This window comes from Xenopus laevis, chromosome 8L, assembly GCF_017654675.1.
Source record: "Xenopus laevis strain J_2021 chromosome 8L, Xenopus_laevis_v10.1, whole genome shotgun sequence".
NCBI lineage: Eukaryota > Metazoa > Chordata > Amphibia > Anura > Pipidae > Xenopus > Xenopus laevis.
Genome location: NC_054385.1, coordinates 108,099,819 through 108,125,198, shown reverse-complemented (window position 1 = coordinate 108,125,198; position 25,380 = coordinate 108,099,819). Strand labels below are relative to the sequence as shown.

At 40.1% G+C, this 25,380-nt stretch overlaps 1 protein-coding gene and 1 long non-coding RNA gene across 8 annotated transcripts in view; one reads left to right on the top strand and one right to left on the bottom strand.

Moving 5' to 3' along the window:
- Window positions 1-25,380, top strand: part of LOC108699264 (prolactin-releasing peptide receptor-like) — a 125,761-nt gene that overhangs the window by 6,611 nt on the left and 93,770 nt on the right. For 3 of the 7 annotated variants that reach the window (XR_005963551.1, XR_005963552.1, XR_005963553.1), the window contains one exon: window positions 6,924-8,039. The exons of the other annotated variants lie outside the window; for them this stretch is intronic. The gene's annotated coding sequence lies outside the window, so the exon portion shown is untranslated. Of the gene's footprint in view, window positions 1-6,923; window positions 8,040-25,380 lie in introns of those variants that run through there. 7 annotated transcript variants of the gene reach the window in all.
- LOC121397167 lies at window positions 18,443-20,539 on the bottom strand. Its single transcript, XR_005963554.1, has 3 exons — window positions 20,257-20,539; window positions 19,093-19,340; window positions 18,443-18,606 (listed from the first exon to the last, which is right to left on the bottom strand). It is a non-coding gene; the product is annotated as an uncharacterized LOC121397167 (long non-coding RNA).

Genomic DNA, 25,380 nt, shown 5'->3' with positions numbered 1-25,380 from the left:
AAAACTTTTATTAATTTTGCAGGCACTGAATAAACGGTGGCGTAGTCGTGTGTATATTGTTTCTGCTGCCCATTTGTTCATGAATTTCAAAGACTTAATTTCTGACATCCTATCTTCATTCATTTCTAAGGTCCCAGGGTTTGCAGTTTTACAGGTTACTCGGCTTTTCCAGTCTTCTCCAACTTTGTGGAATCCTTGGGAGTAGACAGAAATAAATATAGACAAAGGATTCCTATGGTTTATAATGTGTTGACCTGCACTGACTCTAACCCGTTGCTGAAAACCTGCACCCAATGCAGCCTGTGGGTCCACTTCTATTTATATACCCTGCCCAACCCTGTCTCTGCCATCATTATCATGGTGGATCACAGTTAGGTCAGAGCCTAAAAAAACCCGCTAGCAGCCCGAATACTTAGTGCAAGTGTTGGCATGAACCTGACCGACCAGTGGGTTTTTGGCCAGCCCGCACATCACTACTGGTCAATATGAGACCCCTTTTGCTCTGTTACAGCACTAGTTGCTAATAATTATTAATATATTCAAAAATCTTGCTTTATTACTTTACTTTTAAATCATTTTTAAACTTCTCAGTATTACTAGGAGCACAATGAGGGTGCCACTCTCATTATTATATGACACCCTCAGAGCTCATTTTATTTTGGAATGTAAGCCTGTTAATATCTGAAATACACCATCTCTTCTAACACAGGAAAAAGGCTTGTGCGGAATCTATTTCTTAATTAAAACAATGAGTAAAAAGTATCTAAGGGTTTTAATAGTTCTGGGTCTAAAAAGTCCCAGGGCTGGGCTAATAGCAGTTCTGGCCCTGCAAAGTCCTACATAAATCTAAATTGCACATTTTCAGAGATTACCCATGCTACAGACTAATTTAAGCACTCCTTTCCCGCTTGTTGATGAACAGCTGGCGAAAGAGGGGTTAACATTAGGGTGGGGTTTAATTAATGGAAAATGGTTTCCACAAACCCACTGAGACACTTCATTTCTTTAAATTAAAATTCTTTAATTTCTAACTTTGGCCAATATTTGAAAAAACAGAAACAAACATAAATTGCTCCTTCAGACTCCAAGAAAGGGAAAACATTATACTACACATACTGACACTGGCAGTTAAGAGGCTGATGTGCAACTGGTCAGTGGCAAACTCATAAATGAGCAAAGTGAAGCGCTCTAAATGCGGTTCAACTGCAACTTCTTCGGCTCTTGGTAGTTACAGTTAAACATCTGAAGGCTAGAGGTTAGGTTATATACGCCTATCCTAGTTCCTTCAAAATTCCAGGCCCTTTGTGTGGTTTAAATCCTTCAGTGCCAGTCTCCTGAATCCAAAGACTATATTTGTTGCTGCATTACTGGATGGGAAGGGGATTGGATAGTATGGATATTGCTGAGATGTTCTGGGAGAGTGATGGTGGTGGAGGAGGAGGGGTAAAGCTGTTTGATCATATCAAGATGGGTCACAGCCATCCGCCAAATCCCACTGTTCAAATTACCTGAGTAAGAGAAAGAAGTCTGTATTGATAAGCAATATTATAAGGATTTAGGAGTGACATATGCTCTGTTTGCCATGGTTTTTTATGGTGCAACCAGACCATGCAGTTTGTCAGTTGTCCATTGCAAATATTCTGTAATCAGCCAGTAAAAGCAAATTAAATGAGTCAGCGACTCACAGCATGACTGCACAGAAAAAAAAGTTAGGTTGAGAAATTTAAACATAAATATATAAAACAACTACGGCCTTTGAACACGGTTTGATTACTATGTCTTAGGTTAACATGTGTTTTAGCCCAAATTATAATATATATATAGTATATATACAGCATATATATATATACAGCATATATAAATAAAAAAATTGGGGCCCAAAAAATATTTAAAAAAAACCCATTGCTGACAGGGGCCTATAGAATATTAAAATAATACATTGGTGGTCAGGGGATTAAAAAAAAACCCACAAATTTGAGTAGAATTGAACTCATGGCTTCGGGACTTCAACTTCGCCTCCTTTCGTGACTTTGGGTCTTTTTGCTGATTCAGGACTTAAATTTCAACTGTTTTTGTGACTTCGGGTCTTTTCGCCGCTTTGGCAGTTCGGCTGTTTTAGTGGCTGCGGGTCCTTCGGCACTTCCGCATTTCGGCTGTTCGGGACTTCAAAAATGGCAGCACGGCTTCTCGCTCTCAAAGGGGGCCCGTCTCTTTCAAAAGTGCAGCACTGCTAGGCCCCCCTTCATGCCCGTGCCGTCCCCCCTGTCCCCCCCTGATGGCGGCCCTGCTTATAGGCATCATAGTGATTGGTACCCCATCCTTTCCCTGTCAGAAATAAATACTGAGCTGTATTTAAGGATCCACATGGGCTAGGCAGCATTTTGACTTAAATGGGTGGTTTCACCTTGAAGTGAACTTTTAATATTCATACCTCCCAACATTCTGTAAACAGATTGAGGGACAAAAAGATTTGGCCCGCAGCAATTTTTTTTACCTTGCCCCTTTTTTGTAACCACAGACCCTAATTTTAAAAAAATTGGCAGTTTATGAAAGTTTGAACACATTTCCGTGGTTTTTGTGTTATTTCTCCATGTTGGCTTGGGGGACACAGGAACAGTGGGGTATAGCTTGCACTACTAGGAGGCAGGACACAATAAAATAAAAATAACTAGTCCTTCCTGCTCCTCCTGCTATACCCCAGCCCACAGGTGGAGCCAGGCCAGTTTCATTGTGTCCTCAGGAGGTTTGGATGTAGGGTTGCTGTTCAGGAGTTAGATTTTATTTATTTATTATTTAATTATTTATTCACACAACAGAGAATGGACTGGGCATCTACACTGAGTGGATTGCTTTCACTGTCCACCTCCAACAAGGATGTCACGGGCAGGCCCGGACTTAGGGTTGCCACCTTTTCTGGAAAAAAATACCGGCCTTCCTATTTTCTTGCAGTTTTTTCCTATTAATAACATTGGCATCAAGCATCATTTTTACCGGCCAGGCCGGTAAAATACAGGCCAGGTCGCAACCCCATCAGTTCGGGCATTTGCCCGAAGGGCTGCTCTAGCCTCTGTTTAAGTGGGCTGCCGGCTCTCTGAATAGATGCAGCACTTATTAAACATTGCGCAAGTTTTGTAAGGTGCAGGACTGCCCTGCTGGCTGCTGCTCAGACTGAGGGAGGGTGTGGGGGGGGGGGGAGCACAGGGCCTGCAGATCGCTCACCATTAGGACACAGGAGCAGCTTTTTCTTTGTGCACACTGTGACTGAAGTTTGCCGGGATCGTCTTCCGAGGCCCGCCTCCTGCCTGTGATGTTCCTCTGTCAGGGAAGAGCAAACGAGCGCCAGAACAACCAAACAGATGCAGACAGCCTCGCACTGGTCTGGGCTCTGAAAAAACTGGGTAAGTTTGTGGCTGGCTGCTTTCCACATTCCCCCTCTGCTCTCCCCCCCCCCCGGCTAAACTGTGTGCCTGGAGAATAGTGGAAAAGACTAAAGCTTTTTTTCCCTCAAACTATAACTATCTGCCAGTGTTAATTTACTCTCCCACTTTTACAGAGTATGTATATATATATATATACACTACAATAAATTATTGTGATTTTTGAAAATGGAGTGCTGGTCCTTTTCATAATCTGTCCGTCTGTCTGTCTATCTATCTATCTTTTTATTGTCTGTCTGTCTGTCTATCTACTCATTAGTAAGCAGCCGCACTCGAAAACCGGTCTTTCATTGATGTGTACAGGTGCAGGGCAGACCTGGATTTGTGGAAAGGCCACCTAGGCCCGGGCCTAGGGTGGCAGGATTTTAGGGGGGTGGCATGCTGCCCAACCACACCCATATTGGTTCAAAAACACTGGGGATGCGATGGAGAAACAATAATTTTTTTAATTTCTCTTGCGCCAATCCCCATTGCTCCTGTCCACCTGGAGGGGACAGGGGTGATGAACGGTAGTGGGCCTAGGGGCGCCCACTATGTAAATCCGGCCCTGGTGCAGGGTCAAACTTAATATATACAATTTAGTTGAAAAGACCCGCACTACAATTCTTTGTGAAACAAACAAATTTCTTTGATAGATAGATAGATAGAAAGATAGATATAGATAGTGTAGGGGCCCCTATGGGTTAATCTGCCCTGCAGCTTTAAGGCCCCCACCTTTTTCTTAGAGTGATCTGCCAGGAGAGAATGACACTCCCCTGCTACACTGCTATATAATGTGTGTAGGGAGTGGCCACTTCCTCTTTGGCCTGTGGATGGTGATCCAGCTGGGTGTGCTCAGGGGAGCCTGGGTACAGCTAGGCCCAGAAAGGCCCATGTGCTTTGGAGAAGAAGTCGGGGACCAGGTAACCCCGTGAATGAGGAATAGTTACACTAGGGCAGACTTGTCATAGTCTCTCTAGGAGAGAAAAGCAGAGAGGTGAGAGAGAAAGAGCAGCTGAAGCTCCAACAAGGATTTGCAGTAAGGGAGTAGCTTCCCAGAGGCTCTGTGTGTTGCCTCCAGTCAGGGACCTCAGTGAAGAGGGACTGTAGGGTAGAAGCTGCTTTCCTGACAACTTCTAGGAGGGAATGAGTGTGAATACTGCAAATGCCTAATGGAGACCTTTCCTCTGTGAGAAATGCCTAATGCCTGCAGCTCTGTGTGAGAAATGTGCTATTGCCTCAGCTCCTGCGTGACTACTAAACCTGTGGTCACTTGCCTCGTGCATAGTTAAATAAACCGTTTCTGGTTTTGTTGTATGCACAGTAGCCTGGGGGATGTAGTTGCACTACACCATAGAGGGAACACTTCCACATGGCGAAGGCCCTGACCCTGTTGTGTAAGTCGCGTGTAACCCATGCTTCTACTGCTAGCTGGACAGTTTAACTATTTGTGTGCTATGCAGCCCAAATAGGTGTTACAATAGATAGATCGATATATTTATATATATATAGATATAGATATATATATATATATATAGATATATAGATATATATATATATATAGATATATATATATATACAATGCTTAGGGGAAGTGGGAGAGTAAAATAGAATGTATGATATGCACAAAATAAAACCAATTTAATTAATCACAAAATTGGAGTGCGGGATATATATATATATATATATATATATATATATATATATATATATATATATATATATATATATATATATATATATATATATATATATATATATATATATATATATATATATATATATATATATATATATATATATATATATATAGTATCAGACAGTGCCTGCACTCAAAGAACGAAGCCAGAGGTGCACGACCAAGTTTGTAGTAATATTGAAAGGAGAGTCAGCACACTCTGTATAATTTCAGGTGAAAACAAGTGTTGGTTTATTCACACATCTCATCCTCATCATGAGATGAGATGTGTGAATAAACCAACACTTGTTTTCACCTGAAATTATACAGAGTGTGCTGACTCTCCTTTCAATATATATATATATATATATATATATATATATATATATATATATATAATTATAATATTATGGCTTGGGTGATACCCGACTCTGTCACAATATTTCCATTTTCCGGGTGCTTGGTCAAATAATATGTAGATAATTATGAAAATTATCCGTTTTATCGTGATTTTTGAAAACGGAGTTCTGGTCCTTTTCATAATTTTATATATATATATATATATATATATATATATATATATATATATATATATATATATAATACAGAAGAGAGGATCAGCACTCACAGGACTTAAAAAATAATAAATTTATTATGAAAATATGGACTAACGTTTCGGCCCGCCCTAGGGCCTTTCTCAAAGTATCAAACAAACAGTGCAGTTGTCTTAAATACACTTACTGGCGGGAAAGGCAGCTAGAGTGACGTTCATACCTCGTCACAAGATCAGCGACTCCCATTGCAAGTCCCAGTGTGGCACTACTGTATCATCCATATCATTTAAAACTTCCCCATACAATTACTTTAAAGCTTATAACATATTAACAACTAGAATAAAAACAAAGCAATATGTAGCACTATTAATATTGTGGCAACATTGTAACATTCCCATATAGCTAGTGTATATATCATACTGAACCAACCCTGTTGCTCGTGTTACTTAATTGCTGAAATTTGAGAAGATATTTAAATATTGGCCCCCGGGATACATCTACAGAACTCCCTCCATTCCTGACAACATGTAAAAAAAAATTTATATTACCTATTACAGATAAAAATATATAGTCATCCCTTTGTATATATTCAGCTTCCGGTCAAAGTGATATGTCACCGTCTCTACGCTGTTCCTCAACTTTACTTATAAGAAGATCCACCATCTGTTAACTAAGTGTGTTATGTTTCTAAGTGGTTATACAGAATTTTTGTGTTAATAATCAATAATATCATTGTCCATACACATGATATCAATCATTAATCCCCACTCAATGTGATACTAAAAATTAGATAAATGTATGCTTTAAAATATGCATTAAATCAATTATCCCATTATGTGTGTCAATAAACTCATTGCGTGTAATCCAAATCTCCTGCGTGTTTCCTAACCCACAGGGGAAACCACTTATATCTAGTAATTACAAAAACAAATATACAAAAAGTTGTACCCCAGTGAACACCTGTATAAGTACAATCATCCATAAAAAATAATAAATAAAAAACGTATTCAAAGTTCAATAGTGTGTTAAAAAATACAAAAATCAAAAGTCGGCACTTTTCATAATAAATTTATTATTTTTTAAGTCCTGTGAGTGCTGATCCTCTCTTCTGTATCGTATGCTGAATTTATTGATCGCACACCCAGGCATCTAAACAGTTTTTTTCGTGAGTGCTGGCATCTCTCTGGACATGTCTTACTATTTAATGCCGCGCACCCGTGCTTTCTATATACCTTTTTGAAATACTTATTATACATTTTGCTTAAATCACTACAGGAGTTGGAAATGAATAGTGGAGATTCGAGCAGCTGATACATCTCTGATCGAACCCATGACTGACGGCAGCAGAGTCTATTGTGACTCCGATTTGATGATCTATTAATGTATCATTTGACCTTACCTTTGGACTTTAACTCACAGAGTATCTCATCCGTTGAAAGGCCGATTAAGTGCAGAGGTGAAAATTCCCCAATATCGGCTGTACTTGTCGCACACAAGGCTTAATCCGGTTGACGCGGGTTGCTGTCCTCTTGTCCTCCGAGGGAATGGTGGCGCCAGTGTGGGGGCCCAGTATGGGTCTACCCGGCACCTACAGTTGAGATCTGCAACTTAGGATACTAGATCCCGTCACAGGAGAACCGGTGTACTGGAGGCCTTCAGTACAGACGATGTGCGGCACAGACTGGAAATGCAGGATTACCTTACCCGATGAAAGGCCGACTAAGCGTAGAGGTGTAAATACCTGAATGTCGGCTGTATCGGATATATACAAGGCTCAATCTGGTTGGCGTGAGGTGTGGTGTGCTTGTCCTCCGATGGAATTGCGGCGCCAGTGGGGGGGCCCCACATGGGTCTACCCGGCACCTACAGTTGCGATCTGCTGTATAGGACACCAGATCTAGTCACAGGAGAACCGGTGCACTGGAGGCCTTTATTACAGACTTTGTGCTGCACGGACTGGGAGAGTTCTGTAGATGTATCCCGGGGGCCAATATTTAAATATCTTCTCAAATTTCAGCAATTAAGTAACACGAGCAACAGGGTTGGTTCAGTATGATATATACACTAGCTATATGGGAATGTTACAATGTTGCCACAATATTAATAGTGCTACATATTGCTTTGTTTTTATTCTAGTTGTTAATATGTTATAAGCTTTAAAGTAATTGTATGGGGAAGTTTTAAATGATATGGATGATACAGTAGTGCCACACTGGGACTTGCAATGGGAGTCGCTGATCTTGTGACGAGGTATGAACGTCACTCTAGCTGCCTTTCCCGCCAGTAAGTGTATTTAAGACAACTGCACTGTTTGTTTGATACTTTGAGAAAGGCCCTAGGGCGGGCCGAAACGTTAGTCCATATTTTCATAATAAATTTATTATTTTTTAAGTCCTGTGAGTGCTGATCCTCTCTTCTGTATCGTATGCTGAATTTATTGATTGCACACCCAGGCATCTAAACAGTTTTTTTCGTGAGTGCTGGCATCTCTCTGGATATATATATAGCTAGATTTGATAGACTGGATACCCCGGTGCTCGTAAGAAAATTGTATAAGGTATGCAGGAAATTACAGCACTCAGGTTCTTTATTCAGCTCAACGTTTCGAGCCTGCACAGGGCTCTGCGTCAGGAGTACATAATATTTTGTTATATACTCCTGATGAAGAGAGAGAGAGAGAGATAGATGATATATATATATATATATATATATATATATATATATATATAGACGTGAGACCAGAATTGGGCCATCATTCAGGTAAGCTGCAAATTCTCTGCCTAAAGCCCAACAAGCGTCAGTCTCTTCTCCCCATGCCTGCCACTACAGGGTTGGCACAGCACATTCATAGGGCAGCTTCTATATCAATTACATTTTTAGACTGTGCCAAATGCTTCAAATGTTTACCATCCGGCAGCAAGGAACCTCTGTGCTCCACGTGTAAGCCGCCTAAGCTGCCTGAGCCTGTTCAGGAAACTCCAGGATCCAGCCCCCAGGTAAGCCTAGACTCTCATGTGGCACCAACAGCCCAGGCCAGAGACCCCCCATCACAATCTCCTCCTCAATGGGTTCCTCAATTGGCGTCTGGCATTCCCAAACTGGCCGATTCCCTAGACAGACTACTGGTCCATCTAGACAACCCCAAGCCTAAGCCAGCCAAGTGCAGGGCCTCTCTCCATCTGCAGCAGAGACTGATGAGTCCATTAATCCATCTCCCCTCCCTCCAGACTCGGGAGATGAATAGGCTCTCTCTGATGGAGAACCATCTCACAATTCAGACCAGGAAGAGGAGGACTCTCCTAGGTTATCATCCGAAGCAGTAGACACCCTAATTACTTCCGTACTAGAAACCCTACACCTACACCTGAAACCAGTTCCAGTACTTCCTCGGGTCTTTTCAAACATCAGAGTAGATCCTCTCCTTCTTTTCCCTCTCATGATCAACTAGACTAGATCATTCAGCAGGAGTGGGATAAGTCAGAGAGACGTTTTCAACCAAACCAGCATTTTCTCAAGCTATATCCCTTTCCTTCTGACCTTACTGAGACGTGGGCCTCTCCCCCTTCAGTGGATGCCTAATTGTCACGCCTTTCTAAGAACACAGCATTGCAGATTCCATAGACAAAAAGCTGGAAGGACTTTTACGTTCCCTTTTCTCTGCTACCGGCACTTCCCTGCACCCAGGTTTGGCCTCAGCCTGGGCGAGTACAGCTGTCCAGCCTGGAAACGCAGATCCCTACTTCAGGAGATTCGGTATCACAGGATGAGAGTACCTCTTCACTGGTGGATGCAAATCAGTCACCTGACCAAGGGCAGACCCCTCTGGAGAACCTCAGTGGTGCTTACTCACCACGGACGCAAGCCTCTCCGGCTGGGGAGCGGTATTAGAGGGACGCTCAGTACAGGGCCTCTGGTCTCCAGCAGAGCAACATCTCCACATGAACCTTCTAGAGATTCGGGCAATCAGACTAGCCTTAGTCCACTGGCAACAACAGCTAACAGGACAGGCAGTAAGAATCCAATCTGACAATGCCACAACAGTAGCATATATCAACCACCAGGGCGGAACAAGAAGCAGGAAGGCACTGAAAAAAGTAGGCCTCATCCTTGCTGGCAGAGACCCACCAGTCTCATCTCTCAGCAATTTACATTCCGGGACTACTCAACTGGGAGGCAGATTTTCTCAGCAGACAGTCCCTAGATCTAAGCTAGTGGTCAGTAAAAGACAAAATATTTCACCAAATCTCTCAGAGATGGGGTATACCAGAGGTTGACCTCATGGCAACCCGTCACGACCAAAAGGTGCCTCTCTTCTTTGCATGCTACAGGGACCCCCTTGCCTTAGCAGCAGACACTCTGACCACTTCCTGGAACTTCCAGCTTGTTTACACCTTCCCTCCTCTTCTTCGTCTTCCAAGAACAATCAAGAAGCTACAGAGGGAACACACCACTCTTATCCTAATAGCTCCCAGATGGCCTCCTCGCACGTGGTTCTTGGACCTAGTCAACCTCTCGGTGGACGAACCATGGATCCTACCCCCCCATACCAGATCTTCTATCTCCAGGTCCTATTCGACATCCATGTCCAGCCAAACTCAGATTGACAGCATGGCTATTGAGACCGCAATCCTAAAAAGACGCTGTAATTCACACAATGGGGGCAGCCCGCAAGCCTGTCTCTGTCAAAGCATACCACTGTGTATGGTCCATCTGCCAACAGTGGTGCCAGAGCCAAGGAGCAGACTTCCAAATGTTCTCCATCTCCAATCTTTTGGCCTTCCTTCAGGAGGGTCTATCCATGGGACTTTCTTTGGGATCTCTGAAATCCCGGATATCGGCCCTGTCCATTACGTTCCAAAGGTGCCTAGCCTTACATTCGGATGTCAGGACCTTTCTACACGGGGTAGCCCACATTAAGCCCCCTGGCCGAGCACCGGTGCCTTCCTGGGACCTAGCTCTCATTCTATGAGCCCTACAATGGCCCCCTTTGAGCCTATGTCTTCCATCTCTCTTTAATGGCTTACTTGGAAGACGGTGTTTCTACTGGCCATAACATCAACTAAGAGCTGTCAGCTCTATCCTGAAGATCTCCATTCCTTACATTCCTTTAAGACAGGGCTGTCCTTCGCACAATTCCATCCATCCTTCCTTCCTAAGGTGGTATCCACCGTCTATCTAAACCAGGACATTACCATTCCAACTTTCTGCCTATCCCTTTCCAACACCAAAGAGGTGGCACTTAATTCCTTGGACCTATTTGCATTGAGTCAAAGACATCTGCAAATTGGACTCCCTGTTCATTATTCCTGCTGGGCCCCAAAAGGGCTCCCCTGCCACCAAGGCATCCATCTCCCTTTGGATCAAGCAGGCTATTCAAAGAGCCTACACAGCAAAGGGACATAGCCCCCAGCTAGACTCAGAACTCATTCCACCCGGGGAATGAGTTCATGCTGGGCCTTTCGGACTAGGTCTCAGCTGAACAATTGTGCAAGGCTGCCATGTGGACATCCATCCAAACCTTTGGCAAATTTTACTATTTCAACACCTTTGCAGCATCTGACACCCGCTATGGCAGGAAGGTACTCCAAGCCACAGTGGTTAGTGCCACATAGGCCTCTCCTTCCTGCCCGTGTCTTAGGGGACAGCTTTGGCACATCCCCACTGTCCCTCAAGCCGACAATGGAGAAAAGGAGATTTTGTGTACTTACTATTAAATCTCTTTCTCTGCAGTCACTTGGGGGACACATGACTTCCCTCCCTGGATTGAGGCCTTCACTCATTTTCAGACATGGTGGCTAATTGTAGATACCTTTTTGATTGTTCATAGTTAAATAAAGGTTCATTTTTGCTAGTAACCTGCTGTTCTTTGCTTTGGTATAAACTGGCCTGGCTCCACCTGTGGGCTGGGGTATAGCAGGAGGAGGGACTAGTTATTTTTATTTTATTGTGTCCTGCCTCCTAGTGATGCAAGCTATACTGTGTCCCCCAAGCGACTGAAGAGAAAGAGATCTTATGGTGAGTACACAAAATCTCTTTTACAGTTATGCTAAGGTGAATTGCCCTTTAAGCTGCAAGTCAGTTCTCCCAAGAGACCTGTTTATCTTAAATTGTTCCAATTGTTTTTTGCTTATCTTAAATTGTTAAAAAAAAGTATACAAGTGCACCTGCCACATATTCTGGGCTCTAGAGCTGGGCCAGGCTGGCCAGGCGCCTTATGCAACCTGGTCGGTCGTGGCACCGACTGGATGCTTGCATTGCACGCTCATGCGCAAATAAATAATTGTGCTCATGTGCGAATAAGCACCCCTGTGCATGCGTATGTACATGCTCGCATGCCTACATGGATCAATGCGCATTGGCAAAAAGTACGGAGCAGAGAGGGGACCGGACTAGGGGTAGCAGGCAGAGAAAGCACGTGCTTGGGGCCCCCCAGCTTTGCATCCTAGGCACATGCCTACTCTGCCTACCCCTAGTTCTGGCTCTGCTGGGCTCTCTGCCAAAAGCAAATTGAGTTTTAGAAACTTTGTATAGTTTTCTGGCTGTTCAGTACAGGAGATCAAGGAGAAAGTCAGTACATTTCAGTAACAATCTGGGACTGTGGGTTGGGCTGTCAAAATCGGGACTGTCCCACGAAAAACGTGACAGTTGGGAGGTATGAATATGTTATAGAATTGCCAATTCAAAGCAACTTCTTTTTTTATAGTTCTTGAATGATTTGCTTTCTTCTGATTTGCTTTTCTTCAGTCCAGCTTTCAAACTGGGGTCACTAATCCCATTTAAAAACAAATACTCAGCAAGGCTACAAATGAATTGTCATTACTGGTTTTCATTGCTCAATTTTCTATTCAGGCCCTCCACTATTATTATCCCAGTCTCAAATCAAAATTTAGTGCATGGTCTCTTGGGCAAGTTGGAAGCTGAAATTGCAAACTAGAAAGCTATTGAATAAAAAGCTAAATTAATTAAAAACTACAAAATAATAAACAAATACCAATTGCATATGATCTCTTTCTACATCATACTAATAGAAATGCATGCCAGTGCTTCAACGTTAATTTTATTGATTTCTGGGTGAAAGGACTCTTGGGGGCACGATACACAACCAGCAAATCCAGAAATGATTAACTAGGTCACACATATATGGTTATACGACACTGACAAACTCTGTTCCCTTTAGTCTATGGTCTTGTGGCTAATGATCAGATATAGGGAGGGTACTCAACCTTGTTTCAAAGTAAGTGTATAATCCCTGAGTGAGTGGGTTTATCCAAAACTTGATTGATGCTGTATACTGATATATATTATTCCGTGTTACCAGTACACGTAATCCAATGTTATAAGCAACTCTATCCCTCCACATGTGGTGCAGGGTCCATCTCCCCTTTTCCCTCTTATGATATTAAACATTAGATTCACTTGACTAGCAACGACACTTAATTACACTACATGGCTAAAATGAACCTTGTATATTTTTGGCCATTTTTTGCCACTGGCGTTGTGAATGGGGCCGCCCATGATGACCCATTAAAAAAGTGTTGCATCTAACCGAACACACAACAATATTTTTTGAGATGGGAGGAGAACAATTAAAATGACCAACTCGAAGCTCTGAACGAACACTGAATGACCAAAGCCCAAACTGATCAGCCATCATTTGTGCCCAACCTCAGTAATGCTCTTGTGGCTGAGTGGAAGCTCTCAAGATATATTGAAAACCGCACCTCCCTCGCCTTTCCTATGGCAAATCCTGCTAGATGGTGCAAAAACTCTCTAGACAGTCGGCACACGTCAATCATAGTAGTCACAGTTGAGTAGAAGAGAGCAGCACAACACCAATATAATGCAGGTGGGGAGCATCCCCATTTATTTTCACCACCAAAAAATCAACGTTTCGGGGGGGGTTTTCACCCACCCTAAAATCAACGTTTCGGGGGGGTTTTCACCCACCCTTCATCCTGATGAAGGGTGGGTGAAAACCCCCCCGAAACGATTTTTTGGTGGTGAAAATAAATGGGGATGCTCCCCACCTGCATTATATTGGTGTTGTGCTGCTCTCTTCTACTCAACTGTGACTACTATGAGTGGAAGCTCTCCCCATCTACAATGTTCCTGTATGTCGTCAAAAGTCTTACTAGAAAAGTTGCAGCAATGGGAGCATCACCTTGATATTAATACCATTGGTTTCAGAATAAGATATTGGGCATTAAGACTTTTGTAACTTATTGTGATCGTGTTGTTTGCAACAAGAAGACAAGTGATTGAATAAGGGCTCATACTAAAGGGGTGTTTTACCCTGTGTTCCCCCTGTGGTCAGTTTTCCTGCTTTCAACCACAGGAGTGTGCAGAATAAAACACAGCCTGTTCTTCCTTATAGTACAGTATTGACACAGGCGCATCCAAGCACTGAACACATGTGGAAGGCATCTTGTCATTCTGTAATAAAATGACTAATTTTAAGCTAATTTTTAATTGGCCTTCATTTTTTCTTTTTTTTAATGTTTTTGAATTAATTGAAACTTTCTGGAAAACAGGTTTCTGGATAATGGATTCCATAGCTGTATATCCTAAACACAAAATACATTTGGTTCTTTAATTAGACTGAGTTTCTCTAAAGGACTTGGACTGGCACTTACAGTATGCCTGAGATGTCTTTCAACTTTTCTGTCTGCTCTTTCTGTCTGAATAATGATGAGTGAATCTGACCCGTTTAGCTTTGCCAAAAATGGCAAAAAGTAGCCAAAATGCATTGGGGTCTATGGACGTCATTTTCCCGGGAAAACATGGCAAAATATTTCACTCATCACTAATCATGTAACAAAAAGCATCCATTTTTCCTAGTTTAGCAATTGCAAAAAGTATGTTTGGTACAAATACAAGTCCTGTTCACTAAACACATGGTAAAGAAGGAGCTACACTGCCCCACTATGTCACTAAATAAATATAACAATCACTGCTTCCACTAAGACTGGAACTATACAGCAACTGTAGCGCTGCTTCTTTTAACAATGTAAAAAAAAAGTCTAAACACATGTAAAAATAGAATTTGTTTTATTAAAATACATATAAAAATATAATCTCTATCAGTCTAAGGTAAGTTATATTGTTTTTACTATGTAAAACAAAAAAAATAAAAAAGAACCGCACCAGGCCCCCCACACTTTGTTGAATTTGTCTGTTGCCCTATCTTGTTTCGTGCGTTAGTTTGATCAGTGGAAGAGCTCCGTCTACCAGCCATCTCCAGAAGGGTATGATAGGAGGGATTTTCCCCAGCCAGTGCATGATCACAATTTTTTTTGCATAGAACATGAGGGAGCGCAGCAGAGTTCTAGCCGCGTTAGTGGGTATTACGTAGTCAATCACTCCGAATAAGCAGACAACCGGATGAATTATTTGTTGTGAGCTAGTGTTTCCATTACCTTGGTCTAGAATGTCTTTACCGGGGGGGGGCAGGACCAGATCATGATAATAAAATTGGCACCTGTGGATTTGCATTGGGGGGGAAATCCCTATTCTCTATACTAACCATAGTCATTGCTGGGGTAAGGGTGTGGAACTGCACATGAAAGGCTTGTATGAGCTAGAAGTACCTATAGAGTTGGATTTGGTAACCAGGAAGCCATTCTTGTAATGTGGGAAACTGCTCATTTAGTTACTTTGTTACTAAGTCAGACAGATTTTTAAGGTCTAGTCATGCCCATTACAAAAAGTCAGGCAGGTCAAGTAGCTGAGGAAATTATGAGTTCCCCACAAGGGAAGTTTGGGTGACAAGTGAGGTACTGGGTGGCTAAGAAGTTTTAGCTCTATAGACCATGCTTTGTGTGGGGTGGCAAGAGTGCTTGGCAAGGTTGCCATGTTGGAAGGGTGCCTGTAGGGGTAGGTACCAAGGCCCTCTATAGAATATAGGATGGAGGCATGGAAGACCATATTAGGATTGTAGGGGTTGGGCGAGAAGCACCATTGTAGGTAGTAAATTTGTGAGGCTAGGTAATAGGGAAGGTCAGTCCCCCTTTGGTAATGGGTGCTGTCAATCATTCCCAGGAGATGCGGAGGGTCTTCTTGGCCCAGATTAATGGAAGTATAAGTTTATTAAGTTTCTTGAATACTTCCCAAAGTTCTGTTGGTGTTGGATATTTGGAGATTTGTAAAGAGGCTTCGAAGGTTGAAGTCTGTTGCCCCCCCGGCATGAAATCTGATTGGTCTGGATGTATCAGATCTGTGATGGCCCAGGTAAGCCACATGGCTAGTATTTTTGCATCAGTGTTAATGAGAAAAATTGTTCAATATGAACTACATAAGGTGTGGTCCCACCCTGCCTTGGGGATGACTATTATGAGGGCTTCTAGGAATGATGGTGGCAGGGACCCACAACCTCTGCTTTCTCAACTCCTTCGTTGCCAGCTTTCCTAGTTTGGCCAATGAACGTGATTAGAGAGCTATCAGTCTCTTTTAGTTCTCAGCCTAGAAGGTGTAGGTGGTTCTAATGGTTGCTTCCTGTTCTCCTTAATGCAAGTGAGCTTCTGGCAACTCATCAAAGTCTTTGAATTTCTTTTGGCGATCTGAATTCATTAGCCACTGCTCATCTGGTGGTGTTGCAGCATCATCAGTTTTTTGGCCTTCTGTAGTTGTTGTTTTCACATAAGGGCCAGGAATGAACGGGGGCTTCAATTGCCTCTCCATTAGAGCTTCCCAGTTCATTGACTACAAATACAAAATTATTAAGTATTTTTATTATATATGGAATATTTAAATGCTTAATTTTTTAAATAACAACGGCAATAACAAATAACAGATGTAGCTCAGTTAAATGTTAATTATAATTATTATAATATGGAAGGATGTTTTTAGAGCATCCAATTATTTCTACACCCATTCCTAAATATGACTGCCCTACAAGATATCTATAATATTAACTTACCTCGAAGTAGGGATGTCTCATCACTTGTTCGCCATCATCTTTAACTGAACCGAGACGTTCTTTGTAGTCTTTATTTAAGAGCTGCACAAGAGAAAAATAATAGTTACACAGGAGCCCGTATTAAAGCATACTTGCTTTTCTGTTATGTAATTGAACCTATTCATGGTGCCTTTTTATTCTATGTGCTGCTTTTTACCAATTAACATGCAGAGCGGCGCAGAACAAATGACAACCAAGAAGCATGAAATGCAACATGGTGGTAGTCACTGTGTATATGTATGTATCTATACAGAGAGGTGCACTTAATATTCAATATAATGATATTCAGCTCCTGGATGCTAGATGGATTAGTGGCAATTGTATGTCAACTGGATAAAGTACTAGTATCAAATAGTAACTTACTGCTCTTAGTATTCCACTGGTGTTATCATCCAGCCAGTCTGGATAATTTGGTTCTGCATGAACGACGTCTGCATGCAGCTGCTCTTGATTTCCATCGAATGGCAACTGCAGAAAAAAAAGATATCATGAACTTAAGTTTTCACATAGATACTTATGTATTTGGCCAGGTGATTAATGTTGAATGCTTCAATAACTGATAGAATGAAACATTGTATTGGGGCTCAAATTTTATATCTCATGACAACATATGATTGTGGGCTTATAATATTATCCTCTTCAATAGAATAAAGGGAAAAAATAGAACTCCTCCTAGAGCCGAATCAAATCTAAAAATGGATGCTTTAAACTTACCTTACCAACAGCCATTTGGTACATTACAACACCTAGAGCCCACCAGTCTACTGTTCTGTTGTAAACCTTTAGTCTGTACACTTCAGGAGGCACGTATTGCAGAGTTCCACATGGGATATTCATTCTTTTTCCATAGCCAATTCCTTAAGTACCAGAAACATTATATTAGCAAATAATCAACTGGAATTATCTAATAACAGGCATATAATTATATATTGAAAAGACAGACAACGTAATATGGATATAAATGTTATTACCACACGCATTGGTTTACATGAACTTTCTGTATTGAAATCTAATATAGATTTGAATATATTAAATATCTATAATATTGTGCAGTTACTGTCCTGGGACAATACTGTATATGTTTTACAATTATGCAAAGATAGCTTACCTGATTTGCACAATCCAAAATCTGCAAGTTTTGCATATCCACTACTGTCTATAATGATATTAGCAGGTTTCACATCTCTGTAGTTAAAAAAAACATAAAGAAATTAAAATGGCTAGTATATTTCCCCATGAATATACTACAGATTATTATTTTTTATATTGTAAAATATAATAGCCCCCTGATATAATCAGCTCTAGCTGCTACTTAAGCTTGCTACCTAGACAGCCTGGCCTTAGAAAGACCTGCCCAAGACAAAATTCTTCTAGATCAGCCAATCACCAAGTCATAGACCCACCCAATGACATCACTATTCCACCCGTGACCAGCTTTCAATATGCAAAAAGGTGGCAACCCTACTGCTACTACAGCTATAAACCCTTTAACATTCTACAGTGCTTACCGGTGGACGATACTTCGGTCATGCAAGAACTTTATCCCAAGGACCATACAAGCAGAATAAAATCTACAAAAATAAACACATGTACCATTAGTTATAAATACACAACCATTTATCTATGAGAAGAATTGTAGCTGTTACTATAAATATTTGGTTTGCTGCATTATTCCTTAAAGAGGCCTAGGGAATGTGCAAATGTACAAAATAATAGTTAAAAGAGAGAATTCCTAACAAATGCTTGGCCCATACTTATGGTACTACTTAAGCAATTGTTAGCCTACTGCCAAATGTTAACAGTTATAAAATGCCTAAAATGACTCACAAAGTGCTGTTTGGTGGGAGTGCACCATTTTTCAGTTGAGCTGCTAAGTCGCCTCCAGTGCAAAATTCCATCGCTAAGTAAAGATTGTGTTTCCTCTGGAATGAACAGACTAAACCCACAAGGAAAGGGGCTTTCTCATCTCTCGCCATCTTTAAGATGCTTTTCTCCTCAAAAAGACTGAAATAGAATAGACAGCTTTTGGTTATGCATATTCAGTACAACATACAATTTGACATGGTATTAACAAATACTAATATGTCATAAAATTGCACCCTAGTGGCCAATTCAGGGCTGCTCCTGCTATAATTCAATGTCAGAACATTGCCTTAGGTGGCAGTGAGTGGCTAGTTGCCATGGGGGACAAATAATCCACCTCCTGTAACTTTAAGAGCCAAATTGCCGGTTCTGGCTCTGCTAGTCCAGTGAGCGAAATTGTGTCCCCCTTTCACCCACTCCAATGTTTAAGGTTTAAGGTGTGAAGTGGAAAGAAGCACCATTGGGGCTGATATCTCAGACAGCAGCAGCCCCAGAAATCGCAATATCATTTAGGATATTAAAACAAAGATTTGCATAGGTGCTATAAGCAACTACCTCTGTGTAATTTAGTTCTATGTTAGTAAATCAGTCCCCCCTTTTTTTGTAAGTAAAAAGCTTTTTACTAACCGTTCCATTTGTAAAGTGCTAAAAACGACTGCCTTTGATACACGTTTGATGGCAACCAACTTTCTTGTTTTCTTATGTTCTCCTAGAAAGACCTGGAATGAAAGCAAGTTCATTAAGTTTCCCTGAATATGCTAATAAACAACTGAATCTTATTTAGGGATGAGTAACTCACCGCTCCATAACTTCCTTTCCCAATCCATTCACAGAAATCAAAGTCTTCAAGAGAGCTCCAAGACATTTGCAGATCACTGAAAGAAGATAAACAAGAAAGTAATGTTTAGTCATAATTTACACACATATATATATACTAAATGCTAAAAGTCTTGCTCCAGCACATTATATAACTTTCTCTGTTATACCACTGCACAAGCATAGTGTGCCATTGCCTAAGCTTGAAACCGATTAGTGTATTTTCGCAGCAGTCGGCTTTTAAAACAGTGCAAACCATTGTCAGTAGTTTAATATACTTATTACAGATAAAGTTATATAAAGCAGTAACACAATGAGGCATGGGACCTGTTATCCAGAATGCTAAGGACCTGGGGTTTTTCAGATAATGGTTCTTACCTTTAGTCTACAAAAATCATTTTAACATACATTAAACATAATAAGCTTGTTTTGCCTTTAGTAAGAATTAATTATATCTCAATTAGGATCAAGGACTGTTTCAATATTACAGGGAAAAAGGGAATACTTTTTTAAAATCTTAATTATTTGATTAAAATGGAGTCTATGGGAGATGGCCTTCTTGTAATTCAGAACTTTCAGGATAATGGGTTTCTAGGAAATGGATCCCATGGATACTATTTTGCAAAAAAACAGAGTAAAGTATATAAAAAATAGAAATAACTCTTAACAACTAGTGATGTGCGAATTTATTCGGCAGGCGCGAATTTGTGGCGAATTTGCGCGATTCGCCGCCATCGAATAAATTCGCAAAACGGGCGGTGGCGTCAAAAACGGGCGCCGGGGTCAAAAACGGGCGCCATTGTCAAAAACTAGACGCCGGCGCCGTTTCGCGAATTTTGCTTGAAAATCGCAAATTTTTCGGCGAAGCAAAACGGTGCAAATTCGCCCATCACTATTAACAACTTATCAAGTTTAAGGTTCTACCATATAATATAAAACACATCATGTACTGGTTCTAGTTTTAGTTTAACGTACGCTGAGTCTGGAGGCTCCTGAGGTGCACATGCACCTTCACTCTCTCCTCTCTCTGCCAACTCCTCTTCCTGGGCAGGATGGGCAGCAATTAATGAACTTTCAGGTTCCTGGGGTAGCTAAAGAGCAAGAAGAGAGTGTAATTATTCAGAGCCTTTAAGTAAACATGAGAATATTAATCAATTGATATGATAATATTTGAGTTACCTATTCCAAGCACTTCTACTTAATTGGTAGGTGTGAAAAGGCACTAGTATCAAGGTAACCCAATTATGTAATGGTTTAAAGCAGTAATCTCCAGCCAGTGGCTCAGGAGCAACATGTTGTCACTAACTGCTTGGATGTTGCTCCCAATAGCCTCAAAGCAGGTACTTTTTTAAATTCCTGACTTGGAGGCATAAAAACAGAGCCTCCTGTAGGCTGTCAATCCAGATAGGGACTACCAAATAGCCAATCACAAGTACTTATTTGGCAGCCCGAGAGACATTTTTCATGCCTGTGTTTCATGCCCAACTCATTTTACATTTAAATGTGGCTCATGGGTAAAGTAAAGTAGGTACTTACAAGTTTATCAGAATCACTCTCAGCTTTGCTCTCTGAAGTTTCTGTCCCAAGTACCAGATTATCCTCAGGCGGTTGCGATAGCCAACTCTTTGCAGTACTAAAGGATAAACTGCTACTGTCTTCTGAAGTATTCGCTGGTACGGAACATTCTGCAAAAATAAAATAATGCAAAACTTCACCTTAGGTTCTATAAACTATGGGTTGGATTAAAATCTGTAAGCTTGGAACAACCAGTTAATAGCCATACGTTTACTGTATATATTACAATGTGCCAGAGAAGAAGTAATGACTCTCCTTCTATTCCCTTACTGGCATACATTAATGAGTGGCCTATAGAAGCTGATGATCTGAGGCTGGTTATATAGAATCCATGTGCTTGTCTCCTCTGTGTAAAATGTGTCACCCGGGGTTGGTTTTAATTTGGCGATACATTTTTCAATACTAGTCTTTTGTTAAACTTTATATATGTAAATACACTGAGGGATAAGCATGGAGAATATAGGATTCACTATGTTTTGGTGGTTAGCCTACAGTAATACAAAACAATAAAATACAACTGAAACATTGATTCCTCTAATACTGTACCTGAAGGTGACTTCTTTTCAAACAAGCTGGAATCCTGTTGCAATAGCAAACTATTTGCAGTACTATAGGATGAAGCACTGCTGTCTTCTGAAGTCGTGGCTGGTATGGAACATTCTGCAAAAATAAATGAAAAAATATAAAATAATGCAATACTTCATCTTAGGTTCTATAGACAATGGGTTGGAATAGCTTTTTTTTATTGTATAGATTTATTGTATATTGTGAGTAGGTTCTAGGTAACTTTTTTAGATTTACGTTTTACTGCATGTATTAGAGCACTAAGGGTTGCAAATATGTGCCCGTAAGTACTTATCTAACAAATATTTGTGCTCCAGGGTGATTTGTCTTCCCGCCCTTATTTGCATATGCATATTAGTCCCTATTGCAGCCGGTATCTCCGGCCTCTCTCTGTTTCTGGATATAGATTTATATTCCATAACTCCAGTTATATAGATGTATATAGATACATAGTTTTGACTAGCCACAATAGAGAAACACAAACCCATGATATATCAAATACTGTACCTGAGGGCGTCTTGGCTTCTTCAACCACTATTACCGTTACTTCAGGGATTGGATCAATATTGATGGGGTCACTTTCATCATCTGTTAAACTCTGTAAAGATAAATATTTAATGATCAGTTGAAAGATCTGATATGCAAAAGAATAGATAGTTAATGCCAAAGAGAAATGTCTTGAAATTCCCATGGTGATGATTATGGAGAGAGACATTTATTCATAGCTAAAGGAAACAGCAAATATCCCACCCCATATATCAGCCAAGCCCACTTAGCATGTCTTACAGGTGGATATATCTAACTATTTTTGTGCTCACTGATACATTATCCATAAGCCCATTGCTCATAAAAGATACACTGTTTGATTTACCCATTATTAACGGAAATCTTTCTAAAGAGACTTTGGGGCTCCAGCTCAAATGATTTTAGAAAAATCTGAGTATATCTAGAGATTGTGGTTTTACTGTTTGGTGTTTTTTATGAATATACTCACTTTGGACAATTCAGCAGCTACGCTGGGGGTTTTGCTGTCTGAGTCGTCCTTTTCCTCAGTCTTCCAATACTCCTGCTCATCCACTGGTACTATACTAACAGCAGCTAAAGAAGGAGCAGGTGCAGCTTCTGCACTGAATTCTGTAAAAACCATATAAAATAAATGATCAATTTGTGCTTTTTTTATCTGAAAGTAGAAATATTGTTGACAAATGCAAAGTTCTAGGACTTAAATTTACACAGTGTTTATTAATTAATCAGCAATTTGTAACATAATCCCAGCATTATTACAGCATGGGAACATATTGTGCTCTAACATTTACTACAAATACTCAACCTTGGCCTAACGTTAATAAGCATTAGTAATAAAATAATTATTTTATCATATATACTGTATATTATATATATATATAGGGTAAAGCAGGGTCGAATGGGAAAAAACCCAGTGGGCCCCAACCCTCATGGCCCCCCGCTGGGCTAGACCCCCTCTCATGATATTCTGATTCTACAAAAAAACATTTTGGTGCTGTTTGCGCATGTGTCACACCATTTGCGTATGCGCGCTGAGCGGCACCTTCATACATGCGCACTGAGTGGCACATCAAGTGAAAGGGGGGCCCTGGACAGCAGTCCCAGTGGGCCCTGGGCCTCCCAGTCTGACACTGGGGAAAAGCATGGGGTGAATTAATTATGTAATGCAGCATTAAGTGGTTATTAAAAGTCAGTGAATTCACTAATAGAGTGCTATACCTTGTATTATCTTCTTTGCTTCTTGTATTGTAATTAGTATTGCTCCAGGACTTGAAGTAATCTGAGCAGGGTCCGATAAGCTCTTTTTGGCACCCTAAAAAGTTTAAAATAAAGTAATTTAAGATAAATACATCACATCATTTAGCTTAAAAACTCAATATTACCATTGCAAAACCATTGTGCACTGCCAGAACACACAATTTTGACTGGGGTTTTAAGGTGAAAATCTGCATTTTATAGTTTCACCATTTATTGTAGACCGGGTTCCTATGGAATAGATTGTGTTCCACTATGGGAACAAAGAATCATATTTGGTTTGCAGAATTTGTGTTACATTTGGTAGAGAAATGTGATTGGCTGGTTAGAAATGTCAAGCCTGGCGATTCCCAATTAAACTATATAAGTAAATGAAGGCCATTACTTAAATATGCTATTTACATCCTTTATGAATTTATGGGTTTGCATATTGATGATGATGACTTTATCAGTCATTTCCTATAGACTTCCTAAAAGCATTTTGCAGGGGCACAACATTATACACAAGTATAAAAGTAAGTCAAGGCCATCTTTTTAATTTCAGAAGAAAAAGGAATTGTTACAATATATTCCTTGTGCATGAATGTAACATTTAATTATTTGTATAGAAATACAGTAAGGTAAAACAAGACAAGTCTTGGAATGGCCACCTGTAAATCCTCAGACACTAACTTGTTGTGACGTTGATTTATTCTTTAAACTTATTGAAAAATGTATGTACTGTTTGACAAAATTCAATAAAAGGTACTTACAAAAGTAGATCGCACAACAGTGCTTATACTTGGATCTGACGGGTACTTAACACCAGTAGTAATAACTGATGTATCTATGATTTCTGCATCTGCAAATATCAAACAAAATAATATAATGAATATAGTGGATTTTTATTCTGAGCTCGTATTCTGGTTACATTCAGTACAGGAAAGGGGTGAAGTAGTGATGAGCGAAATTTTTCACCAAGTTTCACCATAAACTCTAATGGGTGAAAAAAAATTGTCACGAGTCAAAAAGTTTTTGCTCAATTTGTAGCACATCAAAATACATTTTGACACCCATAGACCAATGCATTTTGGCAAATTTCAGCCATCACTAGACAGAAGACAGTAAGTTTTAAAAAACTGTACCTATTGGATTCTCATCTTCTATTTCCAATATGCTTGATGCTGGTTCTTCCTTGATTTGTTCCTCTATGACCTTTATCTGATTCAATTCTTCATCAGTATCCTTAGGAATACTCTCAGGAAGTTCCTGAGTTTCAACTGATGCTTTTAATTCAACTTCACTTTCAAGTTGTTTTTCAGGCATTTCTTCATTCTCTGTAGGTTCTTCTAGAGTAAGTTGAACAGGTGAAGGGACGCTGTCTTTCTTGGATTCCTGAATGTGAAAAAAATACACATAGTAAAAATATCCTTATTGAAAGCATTTGCAGACCTATATTGTATCACAAGTTTATTTCTATTAGTTTTGTTCGCCAAGATATAGATTTTATATATAAACTATATACATGGCTACACATGTTAAAAAGCAAATAAAGGACTATTTTAATATCTTAAACTTTCAAAGCGGGATATTTTTATGGCATTGAAAGAACTCAGTAGAGTAAAATTTCATATATTTGTCAAGTCAAGCTCTGCAGTGAGCTTAGTTGATTAGAAGCCCATAACCGTTTATTGTACTTCCCAGAAGAATATTTCCATCCATATTCTTTAAATATTATACAGAAAACATTTCACTGCCTTACCTTTTTCGTACATCTGAATAATTTGCAGATTGTTCTACAGAATCGATGTCGTCCTCGTGATTTTACTGTAGATCCTGCAATATAAAATTAAAATGTGAGTATCTTTGATTTTATTTGAACCATAAAATATACAGAACCGTGTAATTCTTATTAGCACATCGTAGCATTCTGATAAAGATACACATATCTATCTAGTTAATGGTATTTCAACATTCCATATTCTATGATAACTACTTAACATTGACAATTTCTTGCAATGAATAATGTTTTTTTTAAAAAAAAAAATATTCTATTTTAATGATCACATGGTAAGATCAAATTAACCAGGATATGGTGGCTACCTTTTAAACTTGTTAATTGGGTGTTCACATAATATAGTTTAAATAACTATAACACCATCTGTTGTCTAGGGCAGATATATATGCTGTAGCTGTAATAAT